This window comes from Pseudochaenichthys georgianus, unplaced genomic scaffold (genome assembly GCF_902827115.2).
Source record: "Pseudochaenichthys georgianus unplaced genomic scaffold, fPseGeo1.2 scaffold_413_arrow_ctg1, whole genome shotgun sequence".
NCBI lineage: Eukaryota > Metazoa > Chordata > Actinopteri > Perciformes > Channichthyidae > Pseudochaenichthys > Pseudochaenichthys georgianus.
Window position 1 is genome coordinate 30915 of NW_027262978.1, and position 12500 is coordinate 43414.

Below are 12500 nucleotides of genomic sequence, written 5' to 3' on the forward strand. Positions count from 1 at the left end.
TTAGCCTCCTTTAGCTTAGCGGTGGTGACGTGAAGTCATGTGACCGTGCTGTAGTTCCTTTATAGCCCAACATTAGCCACCTTTAGCTTAGCGGTGGTGACATGAAGTCATGTGACCGTGCTGTAGTTCCTTTATAGCCCAACATTAGCCACCTTTAGCTTAGCGGTGGTGACGTGAAGTCATGTGACCGTGCTGTAGTTCCTTTATAGCCCAACATTAGCCACCTTTAGCTTAGCGGTGGTGACGTGAAGTCATGTGACCGTGCTGTAGTTCCTTTATAGCCCAACATTAGCCACCTTCAGCTTAGCGGTGGTGACGTGAAGTCATGTGACCGTGCTGTAGTTCCTTTATAGCCCAACATTAGCCACCTTTAGCTTAGCGGTGGTGACGTGAAGTCATGTGACCATGCTGTAGTTCCTTTATAGCCCTACATTAACCGCCTTTAGCTTAGCGGTGGTGACGTGAAGTCATGTGACCGTGCTGTAGTTCCTTTATAGCCCAACATTAGCCTCCTTTAGCTTAGCGGTGGTGACGTGAAGTTATGTGACCGTGCTGTAGTTCCTTTATAGCCTAACATTAGCCGCCTTTAGCTTAGCGGTGGTGACGTGAAGTCATGTGACCGTGCTGTAGTTCCTTTATAGCCCAACATTAGCTTTTAAAAATCATAAAGTCATTAATATTATCCTGCTGGACAAAACGTGTAAGTATCATAGCTACTCCATTCAGATGTAGGGAGGTGCAGAGGGAGGGTATCAGCCCCTCTCCCCCCTGATTAAAGGGGTGCAGTCAGATTGAGCAGCTGCAGGATGACATCATGTTCACGGGGAAAAGCCTCGGATCTAAATCCTCCATCTGACCTCCACCCAGACTACAGAGACTCTCCCTGGCTGTCACAACGAGTCCCACCCTCCTTCTCCAGCTCCTCTGCTTCCAGATGTCCACAGCAGACCCTCACATCTCCCCTCACCCCTTCCTCCTCACTCCCTACAAGGAGGAATGTCTCCTCAGTTTAACGCAGGAATTCATAATTCTATCTGGGACGAAGAAATACAGAGGGAGAAATGAGGCCAATCATTTTAATATAGATGAATCTGTCAGGGCATTTTTTTGTTATCATAAACCCAGAGGTTTTCAAAAGGAAAAAGGCAGAAGTATGCTTGGCATTTTTACATTTATACAAAACGGCCCCTTCCAAATCCCTGACTAAGTGACATATTTTGCGGTTTTATAATTGTATTCAATGCATATCAACAAACAGTTCAAAGCACCTGATAAACTGAACAATGAATGCTGCAAGTTTATTTCCTGTAAATATTGCATCAGAGGTGAGTTACTCTTATTTTTTAAAGTGGGAGCTTCGATACGATTCTCTGTCTGCGTTGATAGAAACTCATCAAAAGGCCCTATTATATTTATCGTGTGTGTTCTAAAGGTTTTGGTGCATGTAAACGGTCTGCAGAGGCTAAAATCCCTGTGCAAAATGAATCTGAAAATGAGCAGTAATATTTCGTACATCTATAAAAGTTCCGAGATGAAGTTTTAATCAAACAATCTATACATTTTAAAAACTAAAAATTATCTACAACCTTTTAAATTTATTTTGTGTTGTTATCTAATATAACTAGAGAAAGATACATTTTGAAAAACGACAAATTATTCCGTCAACATACTTGATTTAATCTCTACGTAATTGACACCTGGTTGTGTTAACAGTGTGGTCTCTTAGCAACACATTACACACCGTCTGTACAAAGAAACCAAAAGACTTTGTCACTAAACGCATCCAAACACCCAGACAGATCGTAGCGCTACGGCTCGACACGTCAGGAATACTACAACACACGTGACCGTTATTCTTTCATCCTGACCGCGCCCCGTTGTGTTTTTAATCAAAACACTCGATAGTTGTGAAAAACAGAAACTCCCAAAGTAATTAACAGCAGGTTTGGAATGTCATCCGTGCACATCCTCAGACAGGAAGTGGCTGTAGCAGCAGACGGCGTGCAGCGACCTCAAACTGTGGAGGGAACGCAGATAACACTCTGCAAAACACACACTGTGGGCACACACTCCTGTAGGGGTAACACACACACACACACACACACACACACACACACACACACACACACACACACACACACACACACACACACACACACACACACACACACACACACACACACACACACACACACACACACACACACACACACACACACACACACACACACACACACACACACACACACACACACACACACACACACACACACACACACACACACACACACACACACACACCTGAAGAGGAAACACACACACACACTCCTGCAGTGGAAACACACCATCCTGCAGTGGAAACACACACTCCTCACTCTCTCTCACACACACCTGCAGGGGTAACACACACACACACACACACACACACACACACACACACACACACACACACACACACACACACACACACACACACACACACACACACACACACACACACACACACACACACACACACACACACACACACACACACACACACACACACACACACACACACACACACACACGAAGAGGAAACACACACACACTCCTGCAGAACACACACCATGCTCCTAAAGTCATATAAAAAATGTAAGAGATACAAAATGCAGAATGTAATAAAGTAGGACTGAATTACACCCAAATTAAATAAAAACAACTTTAAAGGGCCTTTCTTTCTCTCTCCGGTGGTGTGGGGTTTTAGTGCATGTAAATGGTCTGCAAAGGCTAACATCCCTGAAACGCCTCTATTGGACTCCTTCGATGACTTTGGAACACTTCTATAGGCTAGCGCTCCAACACATTGTACGTGATAGGCTAAGGGGTGGGACATCCCTAAGCGGTTGACCAATCACAACCGAGCTCACAGCCACGTCTCTAAGGCTTTCACATGATCACTATTATGTCTCACTCGTCTTCTCCCTGAGCTTCCGTCAGAAGCAGATCGTTTGAGGCTTGAGGTCTCGATATCTTTTCACAGCCTTTGTTCTCACTCTGACGTAGAACCAGCAGCTGGAGCCGCTCCACGAACATCTGCAGAGGAAAGAGCAGCTGCACGCGCTCTGATCCGCTGACAACATGTTTTGGAAACAGGTTTAAAGTTTCACGGCCTTGCTGGAACTATTTTAATGAGATAATTAAGGGGTGGATAAAAACAATGGCCCGCAGCAGCCATCACTCAGGATGCTGCCTCCTTTGATTCTTTTCTCCTTCTTCAGCAGTATGTGTTAATGACGACATCATCTGTGCTGCACTTCAATGACCACAACACACACACACACACACACACACACACACACACACACACACACACACACACACACACACACACACACACACACACACACACACACACACACACACACACACACACACACACACACACACACACACACACACACACACACACACACACACACACACACACACACACACACACACACACACACACACACACACACACACACACACACACACACACACACACACACACACACACACACACACACACATTTCTGGATGTACAACATGTAGAATTCTTGACAATAAAGCTGACTTTGACTTAATTGGTCTACATTTCTAGAATCAATATCAAAAGTCTTCAAAATGCTGACATGGGTAGGAAGATATTACAAAATCTATCGGATTCTAGCCTCTGCAGACCATTTACATGCACACAAACCTATAACACCCTACAGGACAGGAAAGGACACACCACTAAAAGCGTAACAGGGCCTCTTTAACGAAATGACCCCATCAGTGGTGAAAAACGACAAAATAGCCGCAGTGCAATTTCAAAAATCAGTACAGCCATTAGTCACGTACACACAAACAACCCGAAACCACACTGTTATCGATGCACACACACGCAGTACACACGAGTCCAGCCCCAGGGCCTTGAGCAGAAGGTCACTGTCTTGTGTTTTAAATTAGCAAGTATAAAGCCGGGCTCCAGCGAGCGAACATTCATTACCAGGAGCGATTACTCTGGCGGTCCGAAGGCCTCGGCCAAGGCTCATTACGGGCTTTTATTCGCAGAGTAAACATGCAAACCCCTCCATAAAGACACGCCGCTTACTACGCCTTGGCTTTGCATCAGCGTAACCTCGGATCGGAGGATCGCCGGAGTTCAGTTTGGCGTGGAGAACAAAAGAGGCCACAACAAGGCGCCTTCCAACTTCTTGTTTCGGAGGTTACAGAAACATCTCATTAACTAGCAGCGATATGTGTGTGGAGTTTCTCGAAGCCTTGTCCCGCCACATGTGCCGGGCTGAAACAGGAGGAGAGGTTTTATTTTCCTCTCGCTGGTGAAAAGCGAGCAGCTGTAGACTGCAGCAGGGTGCCGGGGGAACGAGGAACAACACGCTGCTGTAATTGGGAAAGGACGATCTGAACAAGGCGTCTGCTTTTCATTAGGATTGTTTTATTGTTGCTCGATGATCGACTCGTCCAACTTTCTCTATTTTCCTGGACGATCATTTAGTGTGTTTGTTTTTCTCAACGGTAATATGTTTTTCTTTTGAAAAACATTTCGAAAGTCCTTTTGTTATCGTGGTTGTTAAGCAGACAAGGAGCAACAATTAAGGTCCACTTTACCAGAGAGTTCAAATGGTGGTGACATACGGTGGGAGAGAAGTGCAAACACGCTACAACGGTCACAACCAGAGTTGGGTGTAACGCGGAGTAGTGTAACGCGCTACTTTTATAATCCAGTAATCACACTACAGTTACTAACATCGCCCCGACACGCGTTCCTTCGTTACTTTCTAAAATCAGTCATAATCAAACCTCAACAAACACCTGCAAAGAACACATGCTAAGGTGAAGCTAACGCACATAGCTGTTGTTTGTTTATATCACGCACGTAGTCTGTTCTTAATAATAATAATAATAATAATAATAACGGAGATTTCTATAGCGCCTTTCAAGGGACCCAAGGTCGCTTTACAGGAATAGGGCAAGCACAAACAAAAAAAAACAAAAAACAGATCGATTAGGGCCTTGATGAACAGATGGGTCTCGAGGGCCCTTTGAAGGCGTCCAGTGTGGGGATGTTGCGAATCTCCGCAGGGAGAGCGTTCCAGAGGGTGGGGGCTGCCACGCTGAAGGCTCTGTCCCCGAAGGCTCTCAGTTTGGTGCGGGGGGTGGTGAGCAGGCCAGAGTCTGAGGACCGCAGGTTCCGGGGTGGGGCATGTGGGTGAAGGATGTCCGATAGGTACTGGGGGGCAAGGGCATGGAGGGACTTGTAGGTCAGGAGGAGGACTTTATAGTTTATGCGGGACTTGACCGGCAGCCAGTGGAGGTGGATGAGGGTGGGAGTGATGTGCTGCCACGGCTTTGTGTGCGTGAGGACCCTAGCAGCACAGTTTTGGACATACTGGAGCCTGTCCAGGGTTTTGTTGGGAACCCCGAACAGGACACCATTGCAGTAGTCCAAGCGGGTGGTGACAAATGCATGCACCAGGGTCTCGGCAACCGACTCCGAGAGTGACGGTCGGAGTCTGGAAATGTTCCGCAGGTGGTAGAAAGCCGATTTGGTCACAGACTTGACGTGGGAATGGTAGGAAAGGGTGGAGTCGAGGATCACACCCAGGTTGCGGGCTTCAGGAGATGGGGAGATGGAGCAGCCGTCGACCTCAAGGACGAAGTCACCAACCTTCTGGAGCAGGGCCTTGGGTGCCACAACCATGAGCTCTGTTTTACCGCTGTTCAGCTTCAGATAGTTTGAGGACATCCATGTCTTGATGTCATGCAGGCAGTTGATGAGAGACTGAGGGGGGAGCTGGGAGGATGGAGTGGTGCTGAGATAAAGTTGGGTATCATCAGTCTTCTCTGTTTTCCGGTTGTTGCCTGTTTTGAATGACGAATACACACTACCGCCACCTGCTGGTAAGGAGAGTTATTGCCACTCACGCATGCGCAGTTCGTACGTGCTCGGCTGAAGTCTGGCTCCAGTGCAACACATGGCCAACACGCAGGAGAACACGCTGACGCAACAGCGTGAGCAGAGATAGACTGCGCAAAATATACAGATAGCAGGAGACAGAGGACAGCCACGGTCAGATAGCAGGAGACAGAGGACAGCCACGGTCAGATAGCAGGAGACAGAGGACAGCCACGGTCAGATAGCAGGAGACAGAGGACAGCCACGGTCAGATAGCAGGAGACAGAGGACAGCCACGGTCAGATAGCAGGAGACAGAGGACAGCCACGGTCAGATAGCAGGAGACAGAGGACAGCCACGGTCAGATAGGAAAACATTCAGGATCTGGATCAGTCTTATGCGACAATGGAAACTGAACTAAAGAGAACATTTGAAACGTTAGCAGTCTGCGTGATCTGCCTGTAGGGAGGGGCGGGCTGCACTGCGAGTAAAGTAACGAGTAAAGTAACGAATTACTTTATGTAGATAGTAACGAAGTAGTGTAATATATTACTTTTTTTTAGTAACGACCCCATCTCTGGTCACAACACATTTCCATCAGGAGAAACGGAGACCAGGGGACACTAAAGAGTGACGCACACAGCTGGGAGACCAGGGGACACTAAAGAGTGACGCACACAGCTGGGAGACCAGGGGACACTAAAGAGTGACGCACACAGCTGGGAGACCAGGGGACACTAAAGAGTGACGCACACAGCTGGGAGACCAGGGGACACTAAAGAGTGACACACACAGCATGGGAGACCAGGGGACACTAAAGAGTGACGCACACAGCTGGGAGACCAGGGGACACTAAAGAGTGACGCACACAGCTGGTGTTTTTATATTTGCATCGTTTCTGAAGCTGCAGCGTGTTTAAATGAAATGTTTTGGACTGTTTAGTCACCGTAGGGATTAAGTAAAGATACTAATAAAATAAATATCTTACATCTCACAAAAACCAATCTTCAAACAATGATGTCTTGCTCTAACAGAAGAGTTAGGGTCTACTCCAGCAGCATCAATAGTGCGGAGTGATTTCTTCTATCTGTTGAGGTGACGTTTCAATATTTGCAGACGAGGAGTGGACTCTCAAATATTCCCAGCTGTTTTCCTCTCCTGCAGAAAGCAGTGGCTCCAGGCTTAATTACTCATAACTCTGGACACACACCCTCGCTGACATCAGACGGCTTTCCGCCAGCGCTTACGTAACGCAGACCCACGCCCTGCAGGATGACGTGGATCCCACCTCGGCATCTCAGCGCTGGGACCGAAGGAATGCTGCTCCATAACCTCAGACCATGAGAAGCAGAGAGAGACGCTGCCATGTTGACGTTGGCAGGGCGAGAAACAGAGACGTGAGAAACATTTCGGTGCAGCAGAAATATCAACTCATGCACTGTCGAGACCCCCGCAATAATGTTTGGATACAATTACGATGATGACAACTTGAGAAAGGGTATCATTTGAAACGTTTACAAAATGCTCTCGTCTTTTTAATTTGAGATGTAAGTTGAATGCATGGATGGGAACACATCTTGCTCTGCTGCTCATCTGTAAAAAAGGGGACTGCTATATTTCAGGTTGATATTAGTATTCTGTGTCTCTACTCTGGAGGGTACAGGGATTTGAGCCTTTGCAGACCATTTACATGCACTAAAACCTATAACACACCCAAAAGAATAATATGGCCTCTTTAAACATGATTTCATCTGGATTATTTAATGTCTTTCTCTGCACTGTAACTTTGATTTTTTAAATGTATAACCATCAACTTCTGCCCGTTTTTCTTTCCATATTCTTGAATTTTTCTTTCATTTTAAATGTTAAAGGCGGGGTAGGTACGTTTCAGAAACCGGCTCGAGATACACTTTTTGTTATATTCCATGGAATGCTCTTAACATCCCGATAGCAATGAATATCTGAAGTGCTTTGACAAAAAATCCATAAAAAAATGTCATCTGTAGAAGCCGTAATACTGTAAAAAGTACAACCAATCGGATTGGATGGCCTACCTGCCTGTCAGCCTTCCATCGGGGCACACACTTATCTCGTGCCCTCATTGGTCATGTGTGTGTTGGGGGAGGGGCTCTGTGAGGAAGTGGCAGATTTTCTCCGGTTGTGTATTTTCAAATTCTAGCGATCTCGAGCCGGTTTCTCAAACTTACCTACCCCACCTTTAATGAAAGTAATTTTATAAAGTGTTCCTGATGCACTTTGAGCTGCTTTGTTGTTAAGAAATATAAAAGGAATTTCCTTAAGTTTTCTCTTACGAAATTCAGCCGGACAGGAAAAGACTTCAACAGGAAATATCCCAACCGCAAATAAGGAAATATCTATTTTGTAACGTTGCAGTCGACACTTCTCATTTAGCTGACCCTGCTGCGGAGACTTGTCATCAGAAGCCTTGCAGACACCCTGAATGTATGATATGAAAGCCAGCCTCCATGTTTCCCCTTCTCCTCCACCGCAGACTCAAAGCCTCGGGTTTTCCCCTGAAGTCTTGGGAGACAGACGGCAGCTTACAACATACTCCAAAGAGGCGTTCAATGACATCACCCGACACTGCAGACCATGGCCATTTCAGCGCCGCATATTTGCACGGCTGCATCGCTCCTGACTGACAGCCATGGGAAGTGGGAGCAGAAAAACAAACTGCTTGAACATGACGGGGAAGTTCACACGGATTAAAAGAGTCAAGCGCGTTCGAGCTTTTATCAAAGCGCTCTTCCTCTTCCTGCTGATCAGAGCTTCAAATCCAAACGAGATGTTTGTAACTTCGGGCGGGAATCACAGAGTCCCTGTAGTCAGCAGGAGAGGACTCTTTAAAGTAGAGACACTACATACTGATATACACCTGAACATCAGAAGGAGAGGACTCTTTAAAGTAGAGACACTACATACTGATACACACCTGAACATCAGCAGGAGAGGACTCTTTAAAGTAGAGACACTACATACTGATATACACCTGAACATCAGCAGGAGAGGACTCTTTAAAGTAGAGACACTACATACTGATATACACCTGAACATCAGCAGGAGAGGACTCTTTAAAGTAGAGACACTACATACTGATACACACCTGAACATCAGCAGGTGAGGACTCTTTAAAGTAGAGACACTACATATTGATATACACCTGAACATCAGCAGGAGAGGACTCTTTAAAGTAGAGACACTACATACTAATATACACCTGAACATCAGCAGGAGAGGACTCTTTAAAGTAAAGACACTACATATTGATATACACCTGAACATCAGCAGGAGAGGACTCTTTAAAGTAGAGACACTACGTGCTGATATACACCTGAACATCAGCAGGAGAGGACTCTTTAAAGTAGAGACACTACATACTGATATCCACCTGAACATCAGCAGGAGAGGACTCTTTAAAGAAGAGACACCACATACTGATATACACCTGAACATCAGCAGGAGAGGACTCTTTAAAGTAGAGACACTACATACTGATATACACCTGAACATCAGCAGGAGAGGACTCTTTAAAGTAGAGACACTACATACTGATATACACCTGGACATCAGCAGGAGAGGACTCTTTAAAGTAGAGACACTACATGCTGATATACACCTGAATATCAGCAGGAGTGGACTCTTTAAAGTAGAGACACTACATACTGATATACACCTGAACATCAGCAGGAGAGGACTCTTTAAAGTAGAGACACTACATACTGATATACACCTGAACATCAGCAGGAGAGGACTCTTTAAAGTAGAGACACTACATACTGATATACACCTGAACATCAGCAGGAGAGGACTCTTTAAAGTAGAGACACTACATACTGATATACACCTGAACATCAGCAGGAGAGGACTCTTTGAAGTAGAGACACTACATACTGATATACACCTGAACATCAGCAGCATGTGTCTGTATATAAATCCCATAACCCCATCAGAGACAAACTCAGCACCATCTAGTGGACTGAGTCATTTGTATTTATATGATAAAAGATATTTGTTTCAAATAAGCAATATACCTTTCGAACTAACCGAGATATAATGCAATGCCAAATTAATTTAAAATGCAATACTTTTCTTCTTTCCAAATGCGAGACAAAGACAGAAAAAAACACTGCTTAGGCTCTTCTCCATTTTTCAGAAACACTACAAAGCATGTTTTTACGACTGGTCTCAGATCAGCTGCCACACCCCAAGGCCCTCTGGGTAATGACATCACTTCCACCAAATCTAATGTGGCATCGATTAAACTCCCCCGACACACTACGACCTCCAAAAAGACGCTCTGCATGCATCAGAGCAACAAAGAGTGTTCTTCATGCAGGAGACGGACGTAATGAAGCGTGAAACATCGAAACATTTTATAAAGACGTGATCGAGGGCCAGACCTCTGCCCCGCAGTCCTTAAGTTGGACACAGATGGAGTCTTGTGACCAGAGATGGAAGAACTACTCACATCCTTTATCAAGTGAAAATACTATGGTCTTCAAATACTCCATTATAATTGAAAGTCCTGAATTCAAAATGTCACTAAGCATCACCAGAGAAATGTGCTTTAGGTACTGAGTATGGCTCTTTCTACGTTATCAACATTCCTGCATGCATTCCTATCTATCAGTTGTCAGCTGTTTTGCATCCGAAATGATTAAAGTGAAAGCAAAATAAAAATATTAGGCATCGCGGCGAAATGTTTTCATTCATAAAAGAAGAGGAAAATGATCCTGACGACCTGCCTTCGATCCCCGTGACTGAACCGCCTGTTCGGTGTTAGCGCCTACACCTGTCTGCAGCTTGTGAAACCTTCGGAGGGTCATGTGTTATTTACAAACAAGGCGAACAGGGCCTTCACATCTACAGGTTTAATGACAGCTTCAACATCATCCGGACGGAGGTGTGTGTGAAGCTAATGCTTTGCTAACTGAATGCTAACACAACGTATATTTGTGAATACTCCAATCTTTCAGGGCTACGTCTCCATTGTAAGGTTTTCCTTTTAAAAGACATTATCCCATGGTCCTTCTTTTGTTTCGTCGCTGGTTGTGGGATTGGCTGCAAACCGACCAATGTTGAAACGTTTCAATTAATCGGATTTAAACCGCTTTGCTTGCTATACAGGTTAAATCGATATGTTGGTGGTATCCTCCGAAGATGGCAGACTTGCTGTTGTTGACGTCACATTCCCTCTACTGTATACAAACCATCGATGCACTTACAGGAGGGCTTTTCCAGTATTGTGTTTCTTCTTGCAGCCACTTGTGACCCTGCCTCTGGAAGATAGCACCACATCGACAGTTGGACGTGTGTGTGTGTGAATAATGTCACAGGTGTGTGTGAGCATAGTGCCGAGTCAGCAGACCTCAGACTGCACTGATGTTTTCCAGAATGATTTGCTTTGGCAAAAACATGCACACTACAAAGACATCCTGAAGAGGTGTGTACTTTGAAATATAAACCATTTTGGTGAAATACTGAAATACTGATAGATATTTAATCAAGATACTGTTGGTTACAAGCAAGACAACAACTAACAAGAGACTGGCGTAAGGCTGAGCCCCCACTGAAGGGCAGTGGATGGAGATTGATTACTGATTAAAAGAGAGGTTTTTAAATGGGAAACATGAAGTATCAACCAACTAAAAGGGAGAGAACATTTTGTATTATTATTTATATATTTATTATATATATATTTATATATTTATATTTGTATTTCTTCTTTTTTGTAATTTTTATTATTTTGGTTATTATTATTATGTTATTTTTTATATTTAATATTATTATTTGTATTTATACATTTTAAGATTAATATTATTATTCAATTTTGTTTTCTTCTAAATACTATTATTATTATTATTATTATTTTTATTATTAATAATAATGTATAAAATGTGTGAGCATGGTGTCTGAATTTTTTTTTTTTTTTTAATATCGCTAGGGAACATGTGCAATACTTTTTGTTGAAAATACAAAAAAAACATCATAAAAAAAGTAATAAAAGTTTGAAAAACACCATGAACCAGATGTTTGGCCCTGTTTCCCATCGCTGAAAACAAATTAACCCCCAATTACACAGAGAAATGTTTTTCAATCAACAAAATAACCTGATTATTATGTGTGTCTGTATCGTGGCTTTTACTCCTCGATGGGGCGTGTCCTCAGTTATTAGATTTACCGTAAATCTAATCACCGCGTGTTAGCTGCTGATGCACACGCCTTTTTATGTGCACACTGCCACCGTGTTCCCCCGTCTCATGATCGTAAACCTTAAAGTTATTCTCATCTCCTCTCCTCCTCTCCTCCTCTCCTCCCTAAGGTCACCTCTCTCGCCCCGAGGCTCCGCAGAAGTCGTTACACCGAGCTGATCCAGAACCAGTCATACATCACCTTGCAATTAGCGCGCGCACACGCAGGGAGGGAACTCTGAATCCACTGCTGTCTACCCGTTTTACTTTAATTCAATGTTTTAACTCGTGTGCAAAGCCTTGTTGACATGCTGCTGTACCAACAACACACATCTAGATCAACAAAGTGGCATCTAATTAAA

At 44.4% G+C, this 12500-nt stretch overlaps 1 protein-coding gene across 1 annotated transcript in view; it reads right to left on the minus strand.

Annotated features, from left to right (window-relative positions):
• cd34 (CD34 molecule) overlaps positions 1-12500 on the minus strand; it is a 26364-nt gene that overhangs the window by 13286 nt on the left and 578 nt on the right. The gene's annotated exons all lie outside the window — the stretch shown is intronic.